The 25,728-nt window shown below is 43.3% G+C and overlaps 1 protein-coding gene across 2 annotated transcripts in view; it reads right to left on the bottom strand.

Moving 5' to 3' along the window:
• The window catches only part of LOC124613073, a 1,160,819-nt gene that overhangs the window by 415,413 nt on the left and 719,678 nt on the right, over positions 1 to 25,728 (bottom strand). Inside the window, exon 4 of one of the 2 annotated variants that reach the window (XM_047141658.1) lies at positions 1,844 to 1,874. The exons of the other annotated variant lie outside the window; for it this stretch is intronic. The gene's annotated coding sequence lies outside the window, so the exon portion shown is untranslated. The remainder of the gene's footprint in view (positions 1 to 1,843; positions 1,875 to 25,728) is intronic. 2 annotated transcript variants of the gene reach the window in all.

Below are 25,728 nucleotides of genomic sequence, written 5' to 3'. Positions count from 1 at the left end.
CACTTCGGCGACCTGCAGTCGATGAGGGTGATGGGATGATGATGACAGCACAACAGCCAATCCTTGGGCGGAGAAAATTCCCCAACCCAGCCGGAGATCGAACCCGGGCCCAGAGGACTGACAATCCGTCACGCTGACCATTCAGTTACCGGGGCGGACATCATCAGGAGTGTCCCTGTGCGATAGGACAGCTATTATTTTCCATACACATTAGTGATCTGGCGGATAGGGTGAGGAGCAATCGCGGATGTTTTTTGGTGACATTGTGGTGTACGTGCGGGCGTCTTCGCTGAGTAACTACAGGATAATAAATGTTGACTTTGACAATATTTATACGAGGGTAAGTCAATTATTATCCGCAAAGTAGCTATAAAATTTTATTGTAATCAAATAGGGAACTTACAATAACATCATTTTTTTCACGTAGTCTCTTAGCGTTTCAACGAACTTGGTTCATCGTTGTACAAGCTTCCTGACGCCCTCATAAAATAAGGCTCTCGGTTGAGCTGCGAGCCAGGAATGCACCGCTTCTTTCACTGCTTCGTCCGTGGCAAATATACGGTCTCTTAATGTCTGTCTGAGTGGACCAGACAAGTGATAGTCAGAAGGGGCAATATCGGGTCTATATGGAGGATTATCCAGTACTTCAAATTTGAGTTTCTGGGACGTTTCAGAAGTGTGGGCAGCAGAATGCGGATGGGCATTGTCGTGCAACAACAAAACGCCTTTTGACAGAAATCCTCGGCGTTTGCTTCGAATTGCAGGCATTAGGTTGGCAGTAAGCATCTCACTGTAATTTACACTGTTTATTGTTGTGGCCCTTTCCCCATAATGTTCCAGTACTGGACCTTGTGATTCCCAAAAAGCCGTAAGCGTCAGTTTTCCTGCGGACGGTTGGGTCTTGAACTTTTTCTTGCACGGCGAATTTGGATGTTTCCATTCCATACTCTGGCGTTTACTCTGCCGTTTACTGTGCATGATAATCCGTGTTTTGTCACCAGTAATGATACTATCTACGAAGTTGTCCCCTTCGTTACCATACCGATCCAAATGTTTTTTGCAGATGTCCAAGCGCGTTTGTTCATGCAACTGTGTGAGTTGTTTTGGGACCCATCTTGCACAAACTTTATGAAACCCAAGTCTGTTGTTGGTGATTTCGTAAGCAGAACCGTGACTAATTTGCAGACGACGTGCCACTTCGTCAGTAGTTAATCGTCTGTCTAAGAGAATCATTTCACTTGAACCCTCAATGGTTTCTTCATTTGTGGCGGTAAACGGTCGTCCGGCTCTTTCATCGTGCGTAACACTTGTGCGACCATTTCGGAATTTTTCAATCCATTCGTAGACACTCCGTTGTGGCAAAACACTGTTCCCGTACTTTAGCGAAAGTTGAATTTCGGCCCCTGATATGCCCTCCGTCCACAAAAAACTGATAGCTGAACGTTGCTGGCTTCCGAAGTGGCCGAGCGGTTCTAGGCGCTACAGTCTGGAGCTGCGCGACCGCTACGGTCGCAGGTTCGAATCCTGCCCCGGGCATGGATGTGTGTGATGTCCTTAGGTTAGTAAGGTTAAAGTAGTTCTAAGTTCTAGGGGACTGATGACCTCAGAAGTTAGGTCCCATAGTGCTCAGAGCCATTTTTTTGAACGTCGCTCTTCTTTGTTACAAATAGACAGCGGAGCAGCCATGATGAACAGCATGACAGCGATAACGAAACTAACCAAGCAGCTTGAGAATTGCAACGTTGTAACAACAAATAAACAAAGCATGCGTCATCAACGTAAAACGACAGTACTACCAACATAAACAAAAATAGAACTGAATTGTGGATAATAATTGACTTACCCTTGTAGATCGGGCGATGAATGGCACCTATCTGAAAATGTAGAAAAAGTGTAAGTTGATGCAGATGAATAGGAAAAACAAAGCCGTAATGTCAGAAGACAGCATTAGTAGTGTGCTTCTTGGGACAGTCACATCGATTAAATGTCAGGCGTAACGTTGCAAAGCGATACGAAAAGCAACGAGTGTGTAAGAATTACAGTAGGGAAGAGGAATGGTCGACTTCGGTTTCAGGAAACTGTGGTTCTTCCGTAAAGGAGACCACATTTAGGTCACTAGTGCTCGAGTGTTTCGTATCCGCTCGAAGTAGGATTAAAGGAAGGCAGCGAAGCAATTCAGAGGCGGACTGCTAGATTTGTTACCGATAGGTTCAAAAAGGTCGCTAGTATTACGGAGACGGGAGCTGAAATGGGAATACCTGGAGGTAAGGCAACGTTCTTTTCGAGAAACACTATTGAGAAAAAATGTAGAGAACTGCCATCTGAAGCTGACTGTAGATCAGTTCTACTGCCTCCAACGTACTCGTATATTTCGCCTACGGAGATACAGAGACATACGAGCATTCATGTTTCGCTCGCTGTATTTCGAGTGGAACAGAAAAGGAAGTGACTAGCCCTATGGCACGCAATAGACAAAGACTTACACAGAATGTATGTAGATGTCGATGGGACATGTTCGTCGCATTCTTCCAGCATACGTTGTAGATGCTCGCTCACCAAACACGCGTCAAATGACATGCTGACATGTTTAGCACACTCGTACAGCATCTTCTATAAACGCTTTATGGAGTCCCATAGGAAACTCCGGAGGAAGATTCCTCAATAACACATCGAGGCCCTCTTTGATTCCATGTGACTACTTTTAGTGTGCGAGTTCACATCATACTGAATTCCCAAAGTGTAATAATCCCAGCAGTTTGAGTACTTTCCTAAGTAAAATGTTCGTATATGCCAAATGAAATTTATTGGTGTTGTACTTTTTGCTACGTTTATGCATATTATATATACTTTCGTCATGTATGCATGAAAGTAAATATGTCAATACTAAGACAGTGGAAGCTTTAGACTTAATCGAAAATATTCTATTATAATTTCTTAGGCTGGAAATAGCGCCCAAAACACGAGAAATAATTTTGTGGATGACGGTAGCGAAAAAAAATTCCATTTGCTGGATAAAAGTCCATGGAATAAAAATAAATTTGTTCCCAGCGCAATAAAACCAACCAATTAAATAATTCCGCTGAGCACGGGCTGGAGTGGAAACCATGATAGCGTTTCAGTAAAAGCCGCGAAGAATAACGTGTAAACGATTGTCTTATCGAATCAGCGAAGCTCGGTTTACAGTTTGTGGCTGATTAAAAAAGGTTTTTCAAAGCCATTAGCAGAATTTAGATTCCCTTTTAAATTAATAGCAGAATCTGAACGTACTTTCAGAATCGGTATTGCTAGTATTGTTCACCGAAACAGCCAAGTATCTGTCGATAGCTTAATCAGTTTAGTGCAGAGACGGTATAGTGTAATTCACGATTCACGAGACTGGATTAGCTTCGTTTTCTAATGACACAGTACCGTTTGTGTATGGCGCAGGTAAACTAATAGAGCAACTTAGCAGGGTAAGTTAGCATAAAATTCGATCATAATAAGACTAAAATGTTGTCCAGCAGGCAAATCGTTGCACTCACATAATCATTTCATGAGATTTTGATTTCAGACAGTTGACCACGACGACTAGGAGGACAGTAAATCAATAGATGATTAAAAATGGCGTGGACTGATTTTTGTAACTAAACAGTTTTCAAAGCGAAGATTCAAATGTACACTCCTGGAAATGGAAAAAAGAACACATTGACACCGGTGTGTCAGACCCACCATACTTGCTCCGGACACTGCGAGAGGGCTGTACAAGCAATGATCACACGCACGGCACAGCGGACACACCAGGAACCACGGTGTTGGCCGTCGAATGGCGCTAGCTGCGCAGCATTTGCGCACCGCCGCCGTCAGTGTCAGCCAGTTTGCCGTGGCATACGGAGCTCCATCGCAGTCTTTAACACTGGCAGCATGCCGCGACAGCGTGGACGTGAACCGTATGTGCAGTTGACGGACTTTGAGCGAGGGCGTATAGTGGGCATGCGGGAGGTCGGGTGGACGTACCGCCGAATTGCTCAACACGTGGGGCGTGAGGTCTCCACAGTACATCGATGTTGTCGCCAGTGGTCGGCGAAAGGTGCACGTGCCCGTCGACCTGGGACCGGACCGCAGCGACGCACGGATGCACGCCAAGACCGTAGGATCCTACGCAGTGCCGTAGGGGACCGCACCGCCACTTCCCAGCAAATTAGGGACACTGTTGCTCCTGGGGTATCGGCGAGGACCATTCCCAACCGTCTCCATGAAGCTGGGCTACGGTCCCGCACACCGTTAGGCCGTCTTCCGCTCACGCCCCAACATCGTGCAGCCCGCCTCCAGTGGTATCGCGACAGGCGTGAATGGAGGGACGAAGGGAGACGTGTCGTCGTCAGCGATGAGAGTCGCTTCTGCCTTGGTGCCAATGATGGCCGTATGCGTGTTTGGCGCCGTGCAGGTGAGCGCCACAATCAGGACTGCATACGACCGAGGCACACAGGGCCAACACCCGGCATCATGGTGTGGGGAGCGATCTCCTACACTGGCCGTACACCACTGGTGATCGTCGAGGGGACACTGAATAGTGCACGGTACATCCAAACCGTCATCGAACCCATCGTTCTACCATTCCTAGACCGGCAAGGGAACTTGCTGTTCCAACAGGACAATGCACGTCCGCATGTACCCCGTGTCATCCAACGTGCTCTAGAAGGTGTACGTCAACTACCCTGGCCAGCAAGATCTCCGGATCTGTCCCCCATTGAGCATGTTTGGGACTGGATGAAGCGTCGTCTCACGCGGTCTGCACGTCCAGCACGAACGCTGGTCCAACCGAGGCGCCAGGTGGAAATGGCATGGCAAGCCGTTCCACAGGACTACATCCAGCATCTCTACGATCGTCTCCATGGGAGAATAGCAGCCTGCATTGCTGCGAAAGGTGGATATACACTGTACTAGTGCCGACATTGTGCATGCTCTGTTGCCTGTGTCTATGTGCCTGTGGTTCTGTCAGTGTGATCATGTGATGTATCTGACCCCAGGAATGTGTCAATAAAGTTTCCCCTTCCTGGGACAATGAATTCACGGTGTTCTTATTTCAATTTCCAGGAGTGTATTTGACGTGGGAACTTTGTAATCAGTGTGTGTTACCAGTTTTGAATAATAATAGTGGGACTCGCGCTTTTAAGGCGAAAACCATTCATACACAGAGGTCACTCACCTCATGATGGAGAGTTGCTTCTTGGAAATAGTAAGAGAGGCAGGTTAACAAAAAAGGATATCTGGCGATAGGCTAGATGACGTCATTACATCCACAGTTAAAATGACGTATATGGGGTTGAGAAACATAGGCACGCAAATGGATAGTAGATGGACTAGTGATTTCTTTGCTGGAGATTAGGCGACATCAAACGGAAGAAGCTATTATTATTATTGTTATTATTATTGCCGTTAATGTTGATGGTGATGCTGACGTTTCTACTGCTGCTGCTGTTGCTACTGCTGCTGCTCCTGCTGATTATGATGATAATGATGTTCTGTAGCTTCTGGAGCTTTTTCCAGGAATACGTCACATATGAGACTATCGTCAGAACAACTATATAATGAACAATAATCGAGGTTTAAAGAATATAAATGTAAGGTTTACACATTAGGACATTTTATGTGTCATTGAAAAAGTACGTTTGCAGGCCTGAAATTTTGAATATGACATTTCAGGATATCTCGCCAAAACATATAGTCAAATCACTATTTCAGCATCATACTGAGGTGTCTCTATTAGCAGGTATAATGATGACAATTGGATCTGACGCCAAAATTTTGCATTATTACATTTCTGTGAACTATCAGATAATTGTCTTATTCAGTAAAACATAGTGGTCTCACCTATTTAAAACACTTATTACTCCATTAATGATGTTGGTACTTCCTAAAAACAATGTTAGCAAAATTTACAAAGCTCACAGGCTTATCTACAAGTAAGTGTTACTCCTCAAAACTGTAATATTCACATTAATACTGATCAAATATCTGCCTTATGTAACGAATTACACCTAACACGTAGGACAGAGAAATTTTTGAACTATTCGTTATAATTATATACCGTAGAGAAATTCTGCTCAAGCATATGGCATTTTAATCGGTGGCACCCGAATATTGAGAGACTCTAACAGGAGAATTCAAAACTTTCAATCATCGGACACAAATTATCATAGGAAAAGTACTTAGAAAGTACCGAGTACTAGTTCTCAGAGCAGAGTATGCGGATGTTCTACAATTCCCAAAGTACATGTAGGATAACGTTTGAGAACCAACAGCAAAGAAAATAATAGAAGTAGTACCTACGGTTGCTGGTGAGTAGAAAGAGAAGATATCTCAACACTAGGCAAAAGAAAGGCGCGTCCACTGTAACGTATTTTGTAGCGATTCGCGGAGAAAAAACGTATTCAACATACCGTTTGCTTAAAATATTACATTTTTATGACATCTGTAAATCTTTAATAAGGACTCACTGATTTAGAAAGTACCTGGCACGTGAGAATAGTAGCTCACGAGAGCCCTCGCAAGCTTCTGTCCACTGTTCTACATTCTTTTCACAATTTTTCCGTTAAGCATGATCGTCGTTCTTTGTGAAACCCCTAACGCCCAGTTAGCGAACTCTTGTGCAGAAAATTAAACATCAAATCAATGGCGTCCGTTATTAATTACATACTACCCAATTAAATTTCATTAATAATTGTCCGTCCCATTTTATTAGGAACAATGTCGGACTTTTAAATGATTTATTTAGCATTCAAATGATGAGATATTTCCATAACAATTAATATGTATATCGTTTGTGCTTTTACGAGCGGAACAATTGTCATGAAGCTACTTTTTTTTACTCATCTATACATTCAAGAGATGAGTGTGACAGTGCAATCTGGACCCCATGTTTCACAAAATGGTGATTCTACGAGGTGTCACGAACAGGAGGGTGGTTAGATGAAACCTATCCTCTTGCTGACGTAGAGATAATTAGCGACAAAAACTAACAGAACTGTTAAACATCAAAGCATCAAACCCCTAGTGAGAAAATATTTCGGAAAAGGATTGAAAGTGCAAGGGAAGAATATGCCTATGACGTAGTCCTTCCTGACGGATGTAACCAGGACCTCTACACTTGTATAAGTGAACTGGTACCATACCCAGCGAGGTCTATAGCTTTAAGAACAAGCAATACAAAGTAAAAGGCGATGCGAAGTGTAGAATAACAACTTGTTTGACATCAGAATTGACAAAAACACATTAGTAGAAACAGTGAAAGAATTCTCCTAGTTACGAAGCTAGACTACACGAGCAGGCAGTAGCAACAAAAAATCAGAACTACCTTGCACCGACAAAGAAAGAGTATGTCCAAAATGAGCTCTTCTGGTGTTATCAGACATTGACATGGTTGTGAGGACTCTGATGTTATCAAATATTGCCATGGACATAAGGAGGGAGTTCATGAATCTGTACGTCTGGAGTAAGGCTTTGATGAGGAAATTGGATCCATGCAAACACGAAGAAGGAGAAAAAGAAGAAGAAGAAGAAGAAGAGAAAGGAAGCGACTACGAAAATTTTAAACGTGATGATGCTGAATATCGTTCCAAGTTAAGTAGACAGATGGTTCAAACGGTTCAAATGGCGCTGAGCACTATGGGACTTGACATCTGAGGTCATCAGTCCTCTAGAACTTAGAACTACGTAAACCTAACTAGCCTAAGGACATCACACACATCCATGCCCGAGGCAGGATTCGAATCTGCGACCGTTGCAGTCGCGCGGTTCCAGACTGAAGCGCCTAGAACCGCTCGGCAACCGCGGCCGGCTTTTCATTATCGTAGTATAAAACACGCTACTATCCTTAGGGATGTAATAGAAACATCCATAACTCTGCCCAAGACAGATTAGCCTATTTTGGCGCTACGATAGAAGCATTTTTCATTCTGGTTCCCAACCTTTACCATAATTTTGACATTAGACCTGCTTAGTTTGGCAATTGATGTATTTTTTTTCTTTTTCCTTACTCGCGCGTCGGCTGATATGGTACAGCTTAAGCTTTAACAAAACAAGTATTTGTCTACCTTCTTATAAAATATGAAACAATTCGAACAAGTCTCAAACATAGAAGTGGCGCGCGTAATAAATTCACAAACAATGTGTTTTTTGTGCGTAAAATCAAAATGAAGCTAGGTTTCTGAAAGTGAGTTTTCAATTTTGTTGTAATAATGTGTTTCTTTATTTCTTTGATTCACTTTAAACTGTTTCCGCGCATTTAGTTCACGTAAGAATGAAATTTACATGCTGCATTTAGTTCGACTTTAAACCATTTTATCTCAACAACGGATAAAGATTATTGGACCAAATAATTCATTTTGACTTTATCCATTTATCAACCTTCGTGAAAAATTTGACCTGATTCGTACAAGTTTAAAGTATAGAAGTGTTGCGCTACAAATATTTCCCAAAAATGTGTTTTCGCACGTAAAATCCAAACGAAGCAGGAATTTTTCAAGCTCTTAAAACTTACTTTAGACCTAGGTTCGATAAACCGGTGGACAAAATGTGAAGTATCGGTTTCACTCCAGTCCGGAGCTATGGTGACTGTCTTTTACATATGAAGGTGGCTGTTTTTGCACGTAAAATGCGAACGGTGCACATACAAATGGTGGCATTAGCTAAGAATTAATTTCAGCTAAGTTAAAATATTTTGCAAAAGGAATTAATTGATTTGCACAATATACCTGGGCACCAGCTTAAGTTCTTCGTTCAAATCTTGCTTAATACAATGTAAAGTAGCTGTAGGAAGACTGATGTTCGAATGGCTATACAAATAGTCTCTGGTTTGTGCTAAACCACATCTTTTTACCCAATGTTCGTTGCTGAAATAGGAACTGAGCATTCCCGCCCCCCTTCCGTCCAGAAAATCGTGATTCTAAGTGCTGGCCTTTCAGATATATCTCGTAAAGCGCTTCCGTGCTGTAGCGATTATCCTTCTCTCCTTATAGCTTATTCATATTTTTGGCAGAATTTAGAACCTCTTTCACCATTTTACATTGTCGAAAGCTTTTTCCTTACCGGCAGCCGGCCGCTGTGGCCGAGAGGTTCTAGGCGCTTCATTCCGGAACGGCGCTGCTGCTACGGTCGCAGGTTTGAATCCTGCTTCGGGCATGGATGTGTGTAATGTCCTTAGGTTGGTTAGGTTTAAGTAGTTGTAAGTCTAGGGGACTGATGACCTCAGATGTTAAGTCTCATAGTGCTTAGGACCATTTGAACCTTATCGGCAAATCCTATGATAGTGTCTTGGTTTTTCTTTAGTCACCGTTCCGTCATCAATAGCAACCTCATGACATTACTATCCTGAGTGAAAGTGAAGAAGAACGACATGGTCTGCTGAACGAAATGAACAGTCTAATGAGTACGCAGTATGGACTGAGAGTAAATCGCAGCAAGACGAAGGTAATGAGAAGTAGTAGAAATGAGAACATCAAGAAACTTAACATCAGGATTGATGGTCACAAAGTAGATGAAGTTGTGGAACTCTGCTAACTAGGCAGTAAAATAACCAATGACGGATCGAGGAAGGAGGACATCAAAAGCAGATTAGTTATGGCAAAAAAGGCATTCTTGGGCAAGATAAGTCTACTAATATGAAATATCGGCCTTAATCTGGCGAAGAAATTTCTGAGAATGTACGTCTGGAGTACAGCATTGTATGGTAGTCAAACATGGACTGTGGGAAAACCGGAACAGAAGAGAATCGAAGCATTTCTAGATGTGGTGCTACAGACGATTGTTGAAAATTAGGTGGACTGATAAGGTGAGGAATGAGGAGGTTGTACACAGAATCGGAGAGGAAAGGAATATGTGGAAAACACTGATAAGTAGAAGGGACAGGATGATAGGACATCTGTTAAGACTTGAGGGAATTTCCATGGCTCTAGAGGAAGCTGTAGAGGAAGACAGATATTGGAATACAACCGGCAAATACACTCCTGGAAATTGAAATAAGAACACCGTGAATTCATTGTCCCAGGAAGGGGAAACTTTATTGACACATTCCTGGGGTCAGATACATCACATGATCACACTGACAGAACCACAGGCACATAGACACAGGCAACAGAGCATGCACAATGTCGGCACTAGTACAGTGTATATCCACCTTTCGCAGCAATGCAGGCTGCTATTCTCCCATGGAGACGATCGTAGAGATGCTGGATGTAGTCCTGTGGAACGGCTTGCCATGCCATTTCCACCTGGCGCCTCAGTTGGACCAGCGTTCGTGCTGGACGTGCAGAGCGCGTGAGACGACGCTTCATCCAGTCCCAAACATGCTCAATGGGGGACAGATCCGGAGATCTTGCTGGCCAGGGTAGTTGACTTACACCTTCCAGAGCACGTTGGGTGGCACGGGATACATGCGGACGTGCATTGTCCTGTTGGAACAGCAAGTTCCCTTGCCGGTCTAGGAATGGTAGAACGATGGGTTCGATGACGGTTTGGATGTACCGTGCACTATTCAGTGTCCCCTCGACGATCACCAGTGGTGTACGGCCAGTGTAGGAGATCGCTCCCCACACCATGATGCCGGGTGTTGGCCCTGTGTGCCTCGGTCGTATGCAGTCCTGATTGTGGCGCTCACCTGCACGGCGCCAAACACGCATACGACCATCATTGGCACCAAGGCAGAAGCGACTCTCATCGCTGAAGACGACACGTCTCCATTCGTCCCTCCATTCACGCCTGTCGCGACACCACTGGAGGCGGGCTGCACGATGTTGGGGCGTGAGCGGAAGACGGCCTAACGGTGTGCGGGACCGTAGCCCAGCTTCATGGAGACGGTTGCGAATGGTCCTCGCCGATACCCCAGGAGCAACAGTGTCCCTAATTTGCTGGGAAGTGGCGGTGCGGTCCCCTACGGCACTGCGTAGGATCCTACGGTCTTGGCGTGCATCCGTGCGTCGCTGCGGTCCGGTCCCAGGTCGACGGGCACGTGCACCTTCCGCCGACCACTGGCGACAACATCGATGTACTGTGGAGACCTCACGCCCCACGTGTTGAGCAATTCGGCGGTACGTCCACCCGGCCTCCCGCATGCCCACTACACGCCCTCGCTCAAAGTCCGTCAACTGCACATACGGTTCACGTCCACGCTGTCGCGGCATGCTACCAGTGTTAAAGACTGCGAGGGAGCTCCGTATGCCACGGCAGACTGGCTGACACTGACGGCGGCGGTGCACAAATGGTGCGCAGCTAGCGCCATTCGACGGCCAACACCGCGGTTCCTAGTGTGCCCGCTGTGCCGAGCGTGTGATCATTGCTTGAACAGCCCTCTCGCAGTGTCCGGAGCAAGTATGGTGGGTCTGACACACCGGTGTCAATGTGTTCTTTTTTCCATTTCCAGGAGTGTAATTGAGGACGTAGGTTGCAGGTGCTACTCTGAGATGGAGAGGAATTCGTGTCGGGCTGCGTCAAACCAGTCAGAAGAATTCTTCTGTATATTGTTCTTGTCAACCATCCGGATGCAGGAACCGATAAGCTGATTGTGTGATGGTTCTCGTACTTATCTGCCCTTCCGATGTTCGGGATTGCGTGTATGATATTTTTCCGAAACTCTGATGGTGTGTGTGATTATGTATCCGGTCTCATAAATAAATTCTACGTGCTTGATTGAACAGTCGTTTGGCTGTCACTGCTGCCAATGATTTTAGAAACTCAGAAGGGAAATTATCTATCCGCTGTGTGGTATTTGATGTCTTGCAAAACTCTGTTAAACTCTTAGGCTAATACTGTGACCTCCACATCGACTACAATTTGCTCCTCAATCATATGCATCAGACAAGTCGTCTCCCTCGTAGAGGAGTTTGTGAGGTAACGGGTGAGTTGTGGCGCCCTGAAAATATTCTAAGTTCAGAGTTGGCGTGGCCGCACGGGCCGCTTGGAAAGGGTTCAAAAATGGCTCTGAGCACTATGGGACTCAACTGCTGAGGTCATTAGTCCCCTAGAACTTAGAACTAGTTAAACCTAACTAACCTAAGGACATCACAAACATCCATGCCCGAGGGAGGATTCGAACCTGCGACCGGAGCGGTCTTGCGGTTCCAGACTGCAGCGCCTTTAACCGCACGGCCACTTCGGCCGGCGCTTGGAAAGGGGCTTGTCAGCAACTGTGTGGTGCCGAATATTAGCAAGAGGGGTAGCCCCAACGTGTGGTCCAGGCCGACCGCGTGCCTGGGAATTCCATGTTGATGCTGTGTCGGGGACTGTGCTTTGTGTCGATGAAGGAGATTTGCATGCCGAGAGTGCCAAAGATGGCGGACTTTGCGAAACCATCAGGGCAGACATTTCACAGTTCATGTAGAAATTAATAATAGCCAGAGGAATCATGATACCTTAAAAAGAAACATGTTCATACCATTATTTGCACAATGATTCTGATGGTGTAATCAGATTTTCAATATGTTTATTAGTTTAAAGTTTAGTATATGATGATAAATTATGCAATTAACACCCAGCAACGGATTTCCAAAATCTAAACGGTTCATCCGATTTTGTGGATCGACGTGTCTTTAGAAAGCTATTAGTGTAAACCTAAATTGGCATGAATTACGGCATATAACTTGAATAGTACATGAGTTATTGGAGGTCAAAGTGGTCGATTACTATCGATCACGTCAGGCCACAAGTACGCCACAGTTACACGAAAAAACGCTAGCAGCTTGCTTGTAAATATATTTATTCGTCCATGTCTCTATTCATATCCGATATACACTATACATGCAGAAATTGGTCAAATATTTGCTGTGTTTTAGAAAGCACAGAGGCATTAGGCTACTGGCCTACTTTAGCTTGCTATTCCTTTGATATTTGTTTGTTCAATTTGTTTATGTATTTAATAATGTGTGTTAGAGCGTGTTTATGGTTCATCTGTAGGAATATTTATTTAATTTCAGGATATTTAAATGTAAATCCAGTATTCCACATGTGTTTCAATATGTTTGTAAGTGGGCGTTGGCTTGGAGACATAGCTGGAGCGCTCTAGCCAATGACAGCACTCGTTACTACAGTAGGCGACTTCCGAAGTCAATGGAGAGACTGTATGGAAGTGGGGGAGGAGCATCGGGTTGCACAGGACACGGGGGAGTGCTGGATGGGAAGGCGTGATGGACGGTCGCGGGAAATACTTGGAGAGTGTTGAGCAGTTTGTGCGTAGGCGCGGGAGATATTGCGTAGTGCCGATGTGTACGTGTGAGATTTCCATGACTTCTGCAGTAAAGACGTAGTATGCTTTTAGAAGTGAATATCTCGCGAGCTATGTTGTTATTCATAACTAATTATGTGAAGTAGGAATCTATTATTTCCCTGTTATTCAACTTACATTTTATTTAATTGCTGGACCATCGACACCAGTAAGTGTTTTGCAGTAATAAACGGCATTCTTAAAGGTACTTCTGCTATCGTCCTCATTAAAAATAGTACCTGCAGATTTTATTTAATTGCAATCTTTCATTTATAAATTTCTATGTTACATTCAAAATTCGCTATTGCTGAGTGACAGGAACCTTCGACCATTCGATTCATGTGTATATTCATATTGTATACTGTAGACTCAGCAGTATTTGGCTTGTAATGCGGCAACTACGTATCTCAGCCCCTAGACAACGAATCCAGCCAAAACTTTTAAATTTTCATCTCTGAGTCTGAGGGTGCGTAGTTGAGGGTCACTTTTTTTTTTTGAAAGCCTGCAACTTCGGCGTACTCTTTCCACCTATTCGCTTTCTTCTGCTAAGTAATTACGAAATTAAATACTTCTTATAAAGAACACAGGAGGAAAAGACTGTGGAAGACTAGAAGGAAGGAGAATTTAGTGTGATATCTACAATAGCACCAAAAACTAATTTGGAGCTAGAAGCAACCCGGTAGGGGAAGGATCACAGGGACAGAGAGAGGCCAGAATAAGAAACAAAACTGTAGCAAACATTGGTATTAGGAGAGACGTGGAGGTATAGTGATTAGCCCAAGATAGCAAGAACAGCAGCAAAGGGACATTATCCTCCTAGCTACTGCAGATCACTGTCTGTAAGATACTAATTTTGCAACACTTTTCTAAACCATAAATTTCATGATTAAAATTTTTGAAGTTCGCAGATTGTAAATAACATTACATAGTTTTGTTTTTGGAAGATCTACATTTCCTGCCATGGTGCACGGTCACAATTGAGAAAGCTGAGCAATGTCACCTTAGTTTGAAGAAACAGTGTACATAGTGCGAGATATTAGCCTTCCTAATAAATTTGAAAGATATAAAAATCACTTCATAGCCTGGTTTTGGTCTCCACGTTGTTCTCTCCGCGTTTTCGCTTGTCTTGCAAGTATCTGCAAACCGTACACTATATTTGTCGGATGTGTCTGCTGCTGCACATCTGTGAAAATATTGTATAATGTCTGACCATCATGTAATCTAACTGACATCTTACCGTATCACCCGGCCTTTAGCAAGTATACCTCCTCCTTTTGTGATTCTTGAACGTGGTATTCGCTATGACTTGCTGAAATTTATTACAGAACCCAATTACTCTTTCTTCTTTCTCATTTCTTGTTCCAAGCCCATATTCTCCCGTAACCTTTTCTTCTGCTCCTTCCCGTACAGCTGCATTCCAGTACCTTATGACTATTAGATTTTCGCCTCTCTTTACGACTGTATTACCCTTTCAATATCCTAATATACTTCTTCTATCTTGTCATGTTCAACTTGCGACATCGGCATGTACTCCTGAGATATCTTTGTCGGTGTTGGTGTGCATTCAATTCTGATACGAACAACCCTGTCACTTAACTGTTCACAGTAACACACTCTCTGCCCTACCTTTGTATTCATAACGAATCCTACTCCAGTTATACCATTTTCTGCTGCTGTTGATATTACCCTATACTCATCTGGCCAGAAATCCTTGTCTTCTTTCCATTTCACTTTACTGACCCCCACTATATCTAGATCGAGCCTCAGCATTCCCTTTTCAGATTTCCTAGCTTCCTTACCATGTTCAGACTTCTTATATTTCATGACTCAACTCCAAGAACGTTATCCTTTCGTTGGTTATTCTATCGTTTTCTCCCAGAGATCTGAATGGGGGACTAGCCCGGAACTTTTTGACAGTGGGGGATGCTGACGAAGTAACAATTTCTATCTCGAGCAAAAAGATGTAGTAGATAGACTACCTAGGCATTCAATCCAACTTGTAATAGGAGATTTCAACGCCAAAGTGGGAAGAGAAAAGGTGTATCGTCCAACAGTTGGCCATGGTAGTAGCCATGAAACAAGCAATGAGAACGGGGTCAGGCTAATCAACTGAAACAATGAGAATGACCATCAGAAGCACGTACTTACCACGTAAAGAAGTACATAAGGTTACCTGGATTTCCCCAGATGGAAGTATGAAGAACCAGATCCATCATGCTCTAGATGACCGAGGGCATCATGGAAGTGTGGAACATGTACGAACCTTCCGCGGGGTAGATATGTACACCGACTACTTTTTGGTCGTATCAAAACTACGTACGAAACTGTCCACGAAATGGCGAAGTATTGCGGAGAGGATGGTCCACTCTGACAAGGAAAAATTGAAAGGTGTAGCAGTGAGACAGGGCTACCAAGAAAAAATTGCAGAACGTCTCACAACATCGGAATATCCTAACAACGTAAAGGTGAGTGGCTGGCACTACGGAATGCAGTGCGCTGAGCGCTAATGAAGATCTTATTTGCCTTCAAAAACGCAAAGTAAACCTTGGTTTGATGAAGAATGTTGGAAATCCGTAGAGACCAGCTCAGCGAGGAAGCTGAATGGGCTAGAGCAACCTTCAGATGATACAAAAATAGCTTATTGTGAGGCGAGGTGAAACACAGACCAGCTCATAAGGAGGAAGAAACGGTAACATAAAAATTTGTTGATAGCTATCTAAGAGTCAAAGTCATCACGCTCCTTTTTCCAGGCCTCAAGATTTTCCAGAGGTGTCTACCGGCAACATACATTGGTTCTAACGAGTGAGACTGGTGAAGTGGTACCACAACTAGAGCAGACAGACCCATTTAAAAAGCATTTCGAGAGTTTATTGAACCATGACAACCCAACAGTGTTGAAAAGTCAGATACGGGCCCAATCTGATAGAGAGGAAATCCCTGAGCCATCAGAGGAAGAAAGTCGTGTTGTGCTAAAGGCCCTCAGGATCAACAAGGGTCCAGGTGATAGTGGTATCACAGCTGAGATGCTACGCCTGGGGGCGGGGAGCGGGGGTGAAGCAGTGATGGAGGTGTTGAAGGGGTTAAGAACTACCATCTGGACAGTGGAAAAAATTCCTGAAGAATGGAAGGGCGCAATTATATTTCCCATCTTCAATAAGGGAGATGCCACACAAGTATGCAACTACCGAGGGATTTCACTACTTGAGATTGTGTACAAAATATTTACAATGCTGCTCCTCAACCTCTTGAAACCAATGGCTGAAGAAATTATAGTCCCTTATCAATGTGGCATCATCTCCGGATGGTGCCCGCCCCGATAGCTGAGTGGTCAGCGTGACGGATTGCCAACCTACGGGCTCGGGTTCTATTCTCGACTGGGTCTGAGGTTTTCTCCACTGAAGGACTGGGTGTTGTGTTGTCTTCATCATCATTTCATTCCCATCCGGCGCGCAGGTCACCCGATGTGGCGTCGAATGTAGTAAGACCTGCACCAAGGCTGTCGGACCTGCTCCGCCAATGACGCCAAACGCTCATATCCATTTACATCTCTGGCCGTCGAGTCTTGATCACATATTTACCTTCAGGCAACTAACAGAAAAATTTTACGAGTTTGGTCTGGAACTGCACTTCACATTCAATGACTTTAGACAAGCGTATGACAGCACTGACCGCTCCGTGATACGGAAAATGTTAGAAGGACTCGACATTCCACCTAAATACATCCGACTAATAGAAGCTTGCTACTCCCAATCAACTTGTCAAGTCCGGAACTGCGCGACTGCTACGGTCGCAGGTTCGAATCCTGCCTCGGGCATGGATGTGTGTGATGTCCTTAGGTTAGTTAGGTTTAAGTAGTTCTAAGTTCTAGGGGACTGATGACCACAGTAGTTAAGTCCCATAGTGCTCAGAGCCATTTGAACCATTTGAACCAACTTGTCAAGTAAGGTTCGGCAGTCAGCTTTCATCATCATTCGGTATCCAAAATGGATTGCGACGAGAAGATCCATTGGCGCCAATACTATTCAAGTATTCTAGTATTGGAAAGAAAATAGGCGCGACACTGGTCGGAACAGGGAAATGGAGATGGTGGGGACACAATTCTGGCATTTGCTGACGATGTTGTCATCCTTGGCGGCACGCAGGAGCAAGTAAGTACTGACACTTCACAATTCCTCCGCAACGCGAAACAAATAGGGCTGGTAATGAACGGGACCAAACAAAATATCTCGTTGTCTCACGACATCAAGCTCCTCTCCCCTCCATTATTGTTAACGGCTATGTCTCCGAACGAATAAGAGAATTCAAATACCTGGGATCCTTACTGAGCAACAAAAGCGAAGTGACGAAAGAGGTGCAGCAACGAATAACAAACGCTATTCCGTTTTCCTTCAGCCTAAACAATTTATTCAAATCCCGGCTGATATCGCCAAAAAACAAGATTCGGCTATACATGACATTAGTACGGCCGGTACGTTTATATGCTTGTGAAACCTGGGCAACTTCAGAAACAGCTGAAGACGTAATCTGCGCGTTCGAGATGAAGGCACTTCGATAGATATAGACCTGTCTACAATACTATGGAGGGTAAATGGGAACGAAGAACAAAAGAAGCCCTTACCAGTGGTATGGAAAGCCACACATCGGCCGAATATTGGGACAGAAGAGACTACAGTGGTTTGGCCACATCTTCAGAGCCGGTGGATCCCTCCCTAATCGTGTTCACAGTTTCCAATCTGCTGGGAGACAACCAAAGGGACGACCGTGGACGCGATGGAAGGATCGGGTGCTGGCAATACTCAAACAGGTGGAGCCGATAGTGGTTGAAGATGAGGCTCGGTACCGACAGCGATGGACCGTCATCTGCAATGAGATTGTGACTGATTGGTGTTTTTTCTTTTTGTAACGTGTATTTTGCAAATTTTTATAATGTGCAGTTTGTTACATTCATTTGATATTGTGGTTTGTATCCTTTTTATTCTGCTGTACGCCTCAAAGGCCCGTAAATGCCATAAATGATATAATTTTCTTCATTTCCTTACGAGTTATTTCTGACGAATGCGTCTTTGGCATGCCGCTTCATCATATATGTCAGAATTTTGTATTAATGACGATGTACTTTTCACTGTGAGTCAAATGTTGGAATGAAAAACAAAATAGTTTGGGGGTGGGGGGAGGGAAGGGATTTGGAAATCAATGACTTTTTCGACTAACTTCGGTGCACCGTTCTAATGTGCATTCAAAGGCATAGAACTTTTTTTGGACTTTTGTATTTTTTTTTTACACCTGTTACAGTTTCAGCAGTATTCATTACGAAAGATTAAATTCAGTTTTTTGTGAAGGGGGTGTATCATGCCCTTAACAGCCTTATGGGCACGTAAGAAGTATGTGTTTCTGATTTTTCTCTACACTACAACATATCTTAAGTTGATCAAAATCGAAGTATATCCCCTGGGTAGCTGTACTTGTAAGTGAACTATCACTATTCATCAGGAGGCGTCAGATGGAAACTTCGAAGTGTTGGCAAAAAGCTGTCTTTTGAGAGGTATTTGTGATCCCCTATTGAGATATTTGTCTACTACGTAATCATGTAGTGTAAACAATGAGTTGGTTGTCATATTCACTTGTCATGTTATCACTTGGATCTCCCAAGGCTATGATGGTTTCAGTCACCACAAATCGTCTATATAATAGCGACCCTCACATTCCCCTCCTCTCTCAACCATCCATCCCTGTACATCCAGATCTACATCTACAAGGATACTCTGGAAATCACATTTAAGTGCCTGGCAGAGGGGTCATCAAACTACCTTCACAATAATTCTCTTTATTCCGCTATCTAACAGCACGCGGAAAAACGAACAGGTATATTTTTACTTTCGAGCTCTGATTTCCCTTATTTTATTACGATGATCGTTTCTCCTTATGTACGTCGGCGTCAACAAAATATTTCCGCATTCGGAGACTTGGTGACTGAAATTTCTTGAGACGATTCTGCCGCAACGAAAAACACCATTGTTTTAATGATGTCCACCCCCAAATCATGTCAGTGACACTCTCTCCCATGTTTCTCAATAATACGAAACGTGTACTCCATTAATCCCATCTGCTAAGGATCCCACGCCGCGCAGCAGTATTCTAAAAGAGGACGGAAATCGTATTGTAGGCAGTCTCTTCACTAAATCTGTTACATTTTCTAAGTGTTCTCCCAATAAAACGTGGTACTTGGTTTGCCTTCCCCACAGTATTTTCTATGTGTACATTCCAATTTAGTTGTTCGTTATTGCAATTTCAAGGTATTTAGTTGAATTTGAGGCTTTTGGATTTGACTGATGCATCGTGTAACCGAAGTTTAACCGATTCCTTTTAGCACTCATGTGGATGACCTCATACTTTTCGTGATTTAGGGTCAACTGCCAATTTTCGCTCCACACAGATATCTTTCTTAAATCGTTTTCCAATTTATTTTGATCTTCTGATTACTTTATTAGTCGATAAACGACAGCGCCACCTGCAAACAAACTAAGACGGCAGCTCAGGTTGTCTCCCAGATCGTTTATATAGATAAGGAACAGGAAAGGGCCTATAACGCTACCTTGGGGAACGATAAAATCACTTCTGCTCTACTCGATGACTTTCCGTCAATTAGTACGAACTGTGACCCCTCTGATAGGAAATCACGAATCCAGTCACGTAACTGAGACGATGTTTCATAATCACGTAATTTGACTACAAATTGGTTGTGAGGTACGGAGTCAATGGCACTCAACACTCCGTGTGAGTAAAGAGCTAGTTGTGTTTCACAAGAGCGTTGTTTTCCAAATACGTGTTGGCTACGAGTCGATAGACCGTTTTCTTCTACGTAATTCCTAATCTTCCAACACAATATACGTTCTAAAATCTTGCTGCATATCGACGTTAATGATATGAGGCTGTAATTTAGAGCATCACCCTTTTGCCTTTCTTGAATATTCGTGTGATCAGTGCAACTTTTCAGACTGTTAGTACGGATCTTTCGTCGAGCGAGCCGTTGTATACGATTTTTCAAATGTGGAGCTATTAAATCAGCATACTCTGAAAGAAACTTAATTCGTGTGCAGTCTGGACTGGAAGGCTTGCTTTTATTATCTATTTAAGTTGCATCACTGATTGGAGGATATCTACTTCTAAGTTATTCATGTTGGCAGCTGTTCTTCATCCGAATTCTGGAATATTTACTTCGTCTTCTTTGGTGAAGGAATTTTGGAATTCAGTGTGGCTGGGTGCTATGTTGAGGTCTCGGGTTCAATTCCTTGTAGTGGCAGTCTGGAGAGGCCAAGCGAGGAGCTACTTGAATTAGTAATAACGGCTAAAATGCCTACAAATCCGTTAACGGCCTGGAAGGAGGTATGATAACACCACGCCCCCCCCCCCCCCCAATTCCCGTATCACATCCAAAAGGCGCCACTGGATGAAAATGACTCGACTGTCGATCGGTTCCGACTGGCCCGTCTGACTTCAAAAAGGCCTCACTTGCTGTCATTGGATGTCGCAAAATAGCTTTTATTACATGTATTACGCTGTATAGGCATTATGAATGTTAGCGTTAACATACATTGGTCAGAGTACAAGAAAGCATGCAATCACACATGTAATCTTAGGAGATTGTCCAAAGTTTCAGAGTTCACAATAGAAATCATGAGAACAAGTGTAGCAAGTGAAGCAGTAGTCTATCGCACCGTTTAAAAGTCTAGTTACGGTTCACACAATATGTTTTCATTGACAAAGAACTGCATTTGAAGCACAGCTTTGGAAGCTGTGTTCCGTAGGTAACATAGGAAAGGTTGTCAGTTTCGTCTTAATCTTCCTTTCGTGGAGTAAGCTGGACAACGGGTTCCCAGGGTGTCTGACAATTTACTTTCTAGTGGGCTTTCTACATGGCAGTTTTACGCAGAAGTCCTTGTTGCATTCTTTCTAAATATTTGCCTTTTTTGCAAATGGAAAAATATGTGACTCTTGTCTTGTTTATGTATTTCGTATTATGCCTGTCAGTTTGCAGCCTTTGACCGCCCTGAAAAATTTAATCTCACTTGAGATAATTTTCCTTCTGTCTGTTTTCTCCCACATATTTTTTTTCAGAACTTAATTTCACAACAAAAAATCATGTTTCACCTCTTACGTATAATCAGTTTTCACTACGTCAGAAACTAGGACACTCAACATCCAGACTTAATCTTCAAACGAGGAAGAGACCCTAAAAAACTGTGTTTTGTGCAGTTGCCGCTACGAACTTATACACATTTTCCCTTCTTTGAATGTTTCTTACTTTAACATTAAACAACATTGACAGTTTTACTGTTAAGAACTGAATAATTACTTTGTAACTACATAGTGTATTCAGTCGTTGCAGTTTCACTATTGTCCTTTCAATGGCTCACACACAACCATTCGTGACGTAACCAGTTCTTAGGACTCTTTACTCGTAGTTTTTAAGTTCATGCTTATAAAACAGACTGCTATACTAATTTCCACGTGCAATTTACAATCAAACCTGTTAACAACAACATATATTCAAATTTAGCACTTTTTCGCTCCACTTAACAACATACACATTCTGTACTTCCATATCCACAGGTCCGTGGCTTTTCACTCTCTCAACCTGACTGCAAGTTCTCGTAAACAATCACGGCTTCTGTTCGTCCTCGCGACAATAATAACACTGTTTATATAGCGATGATACTATATTATCCCCACAAAGGGAAGTAAGATCTAATTCACAGTGTGTCGGTCTCGAAGTCACCAAACAGGCATATACCTGCAAGAGACAGCACGAAAACGCCGTTTTGCGTGCTGTACATGAAATTTTATTTATATATACAGACGCGTTTCGCCATTTGACACGGTAACTTCTACGAGTGCCCTGGTATACAGAATGAATTTTTCACTGTCACATTTTTTTTTAGATTAAGAGAGTTCACGTAAACATTTTATAATAAAATGCAAACCTGCTTGCAGTGGAGAGTGTAAATCATGAATGGCAGATCATGCAGTTATCCCCAACTTGAAAACCGTATCAAAGTCGCACTTCTTCGTATAGTGTCATTGTAATTTCGCGGCCGGCCGGAGTGGCCGTGCGGTTCTAGGTCGCAGGTTCGAATCCTGCCTCGGGCATGGATGTGTGATGTCCTTCGGTTAGTTACGTTTAATTAGTTCTAAGTTCTAGGCGACTGATGACCTCAGAAGTTATGTCGCATAGTGCCCAGAGCCATTTTTTGTAATTTCGTAACATCACGTTAATTGAGCAGCTCTTTTCAGTATCTAGTGTGCCATTTACTACCGTAAATGTAAAGAGATCTTTTTTAATACATAAAATTAGTAGAGGGCTTTGCAATAACCTACTGAGAGATTTGTGTACTACTGAATCATTTAGTGTAAACAGTTAATTGTTTGTAATCTAACGGGTTTTTCAATTTGCCCTTCATTTGTGTATGAGATAGTTTTCTCGTAAATTAAGTTGGTGCCTTTCAATATTTGTTCTATTTTCAGGGCTTCCTCTCTTGTCGTTGGTCTGTGGTTCATCTGTCTCAGATGTTCTACAAAGTTTGAGTGCCTTCTTTGTAGAGGGTGTCGGATGCTCCGCCGGTTTGTCCTACCTGCTTTAGATTGCATGCTTTGCCTAGTAAGCAATATATTCCCGCCTTCTGGCGGACATTGTACACCTACATTACGTATCTTGCATCATAAAATTGTCTTTTCGCAGCGAGACAAGCACATACACAAATAGTACGACGATATCTGGATGGCCTAGAACGTTCATCACAGCGATTTGCGGCAGCAGAGCGCAAGCCGTACCGACAGCGGTGCGCCCATTGACGATGACGAGACTGTCACCACATTGTCGTTTCAGACGAGTCCCGATTCGGAGAAAAGCATTACAATAAACATACCCGTGAATAGAGGCTTTCAGGACAATGAACATTGCCATATTGCATTTGCCATCGTCGTGTGGGTGTAGTATGTGGATTATAAAGGTAACCTGGGGTACACAACGGTATCGCCTTTGTTTCTCTTAGTAATTTGGACTTCAGTAGTTGCATTCCTTAGATGTTAAAATCGGTGGCAATCTGCATGGTATCAATGACAGTATGTTTCAGCAAGATAACGCAAGACCACTTGTCCATTCTGTTCTGACCTATGGCGATGGACAGAAACTGTTGTCCCGGCCAGACGGTTCTCTAGATCCCTCACCAAGTATAAACATATATGGACCGCTGCCCTCTATGATAGGCGAATCCCGACATATAATTGAAACAGCTTGAAATGGCGTAGTCGCTTATCTATCATCGAACCTCAGTTCGATCTGGTGCTTAGCTATGACGCCTAGGTGGGTCGGATCCATTGTTACCTAGAGGTAGCAGCGCAGTGAACTAAATTTCGCTGTCTATTTACCTTCAAATCACCTATAAGTTCCATTGTTTAGTCTCCCTACTATACTGCATATACACAGTATGTAATGTTTAGTTATCTGGTAGCCCTGCCAGTGTGGCAGCTCTAACAGTCAGCAATGTAAATAAAGTTATTCCACCAGTCTGCGAGCAAATTTGCTGCCTCTGTGTTGAATGCTACTTGTGATTAGATCAGTGTGTGACTGCATATGACCCACTATCTCTGTTTATGATGTTTGGTTTGTAGGGCGCTCAACTGCGCGGTCATAGGGCCCGTACAAAGTCCCAATTTTTTTACTCAGTCCAATCTGGCCACTATCACGAATGATGATGATGATGATGATGATGAAATGATGACGACAACACAAACACCCAGTCCCCGCGAAGAGAAAATCCCCAACCAGGCCAGAAATCGAACCCGGGAACCCGTGATCCCGCTGCAGCATCGCTAGCTGCTAGACCACGAGCTGAGGACCCACTATCTCTGTGGTACGTCTGATTCATAAGAGGATGTATGGTAACACCGCTAAGTTGGAAGTGAATCACTTCAGTGTTTCGAAGCAGATAACGTATCTTTCAGTGCGGCTCGCTTCTGGCGCTTCTGGCTGGACGTGTGACGCGGGCTGCCGACTCAGCAGGCGCGAAGCGGGAAACGCAAACAAGGCAGGGTGCGCGCGATTGCTAGTGCAAACATTGGGTCATTTAATTAGTAGGCACTGTTTAACGTCATCTGCATTTCTGATATCTGCCGTGCTGCTAGTGGGTTTCGCTCCGAATTCCATTCGGCAGTTGCTACAGCGGCGGTGGAAAATTTCGTGAATTTTCCTATGACCAAACAATTATTTGTCAGTAATTTGCTAAATGTAGATATTAGTATACTATCTACCTGTAAAGTAGAACTGTTTCTCGTGCGAATGGTTTGTCACAAAATCGAAACTGAAGGGGCAAATATTTCAACTAAAGTGCATCTGCATGACTGCTGTACTATTCATACAACTATACACTACACATGTTTTTGCATGGGATCCGTCTTTAGCAAGACACAATTTTGTTTTCTATCCCAAACATGGTTCACTGCAGTTGCAGCATCATCCGTGGCCTTTAATTTTATGAGTGTTAAATGTAAACAATGCTTCTTACTGTTTGTAGACATGTAAGTATTAGTTTTTAAATCGTAATTACAGATTTTCGCAGAAACACATAAAATTATGAATTCATAGTGACTGAGTTCTTTCACAGTTTGTCATCTCCAAGCATATACAACTTAATGTAGACAAATTATTTAAGAAAAATTACGATTTGGAACCTGTAGCTTCCCACGCCCGGGTTCCCGGGTTCGATTCCCGGCGGGGTCAGAGATTTTCTCTGCCTCATGATGACTGGGTGTTGTGTGCTGTCCTTAGGTTAGTTTGGTTTAAGTAGTTCTAAGTTCTAGGGGACTGATGACCATAGATGTTAAGTCCCATAGTGCTCAGAGCCATTTGAACCATTTGAACATGTAATTAATTAATTCTATGTAGAAGGTTGTGTGTGTGTGTGTGTGTGTGTGTGTGAAACAGGAGAGGGGGAGGGAGGGAGAGAGAGAGAGAGAGAGAGAGAGAGAGAGAGAGAGAGTAGGTTTGAGGATTTTTCATTATAATTATTATTTTATTTTATTATTTTTATTTTCACTGTGTGTGTGTGTGTGTGTGTGTGTGTGTGTGTGTGTGTGTATGTGTGTGTGTATGTGTGGGAGGGTAGGGGGAGGGCCTATAGGTTGGTGTTATTTAATAATTCTTTGAGGGCAGTGAACAGAGTTCCATTGCAGAGAGCTGTGTGTTCATTTGTCACTTGTTTTTCTTCAACTATGGCTTTTTGGCTTTTTGTATTTGACAACTTTCCTTAGTTATTAGTTTGTGTGGGGCGCTGTTGCTACATTTCAGATTTTTCACTCTCACCTACAACAACAAAGCAGCCAACAGAGTAGACAACATCCTCAAAAAACAAGGGCTAAAAATTGCCTACAGGATATACAACTCAACACAGAGAAAACTAAGGACAACCAACACAAGCACAGAGAAACACAACACATCTGGT

This window comes from Schistocerca americana, chromosome 4 (genome assembly GCF_021461395.2).
Source record: "Schistocerca americana isolate TAMUIC-IGC-003095 chromosome 4, iqSchAmer2.1, whole genome shotgun sequence".
In the NCBI taxonomy this organism is placed as follows: Eukaryota; Metazoa; Arthropoda; class Insecta; order Orthoptera; family Acrididae; genus Schistocerca; species Schistocerca americana.
This window is presented reverse-complemented; position numbering and strand designations above follow the sequence as displayed.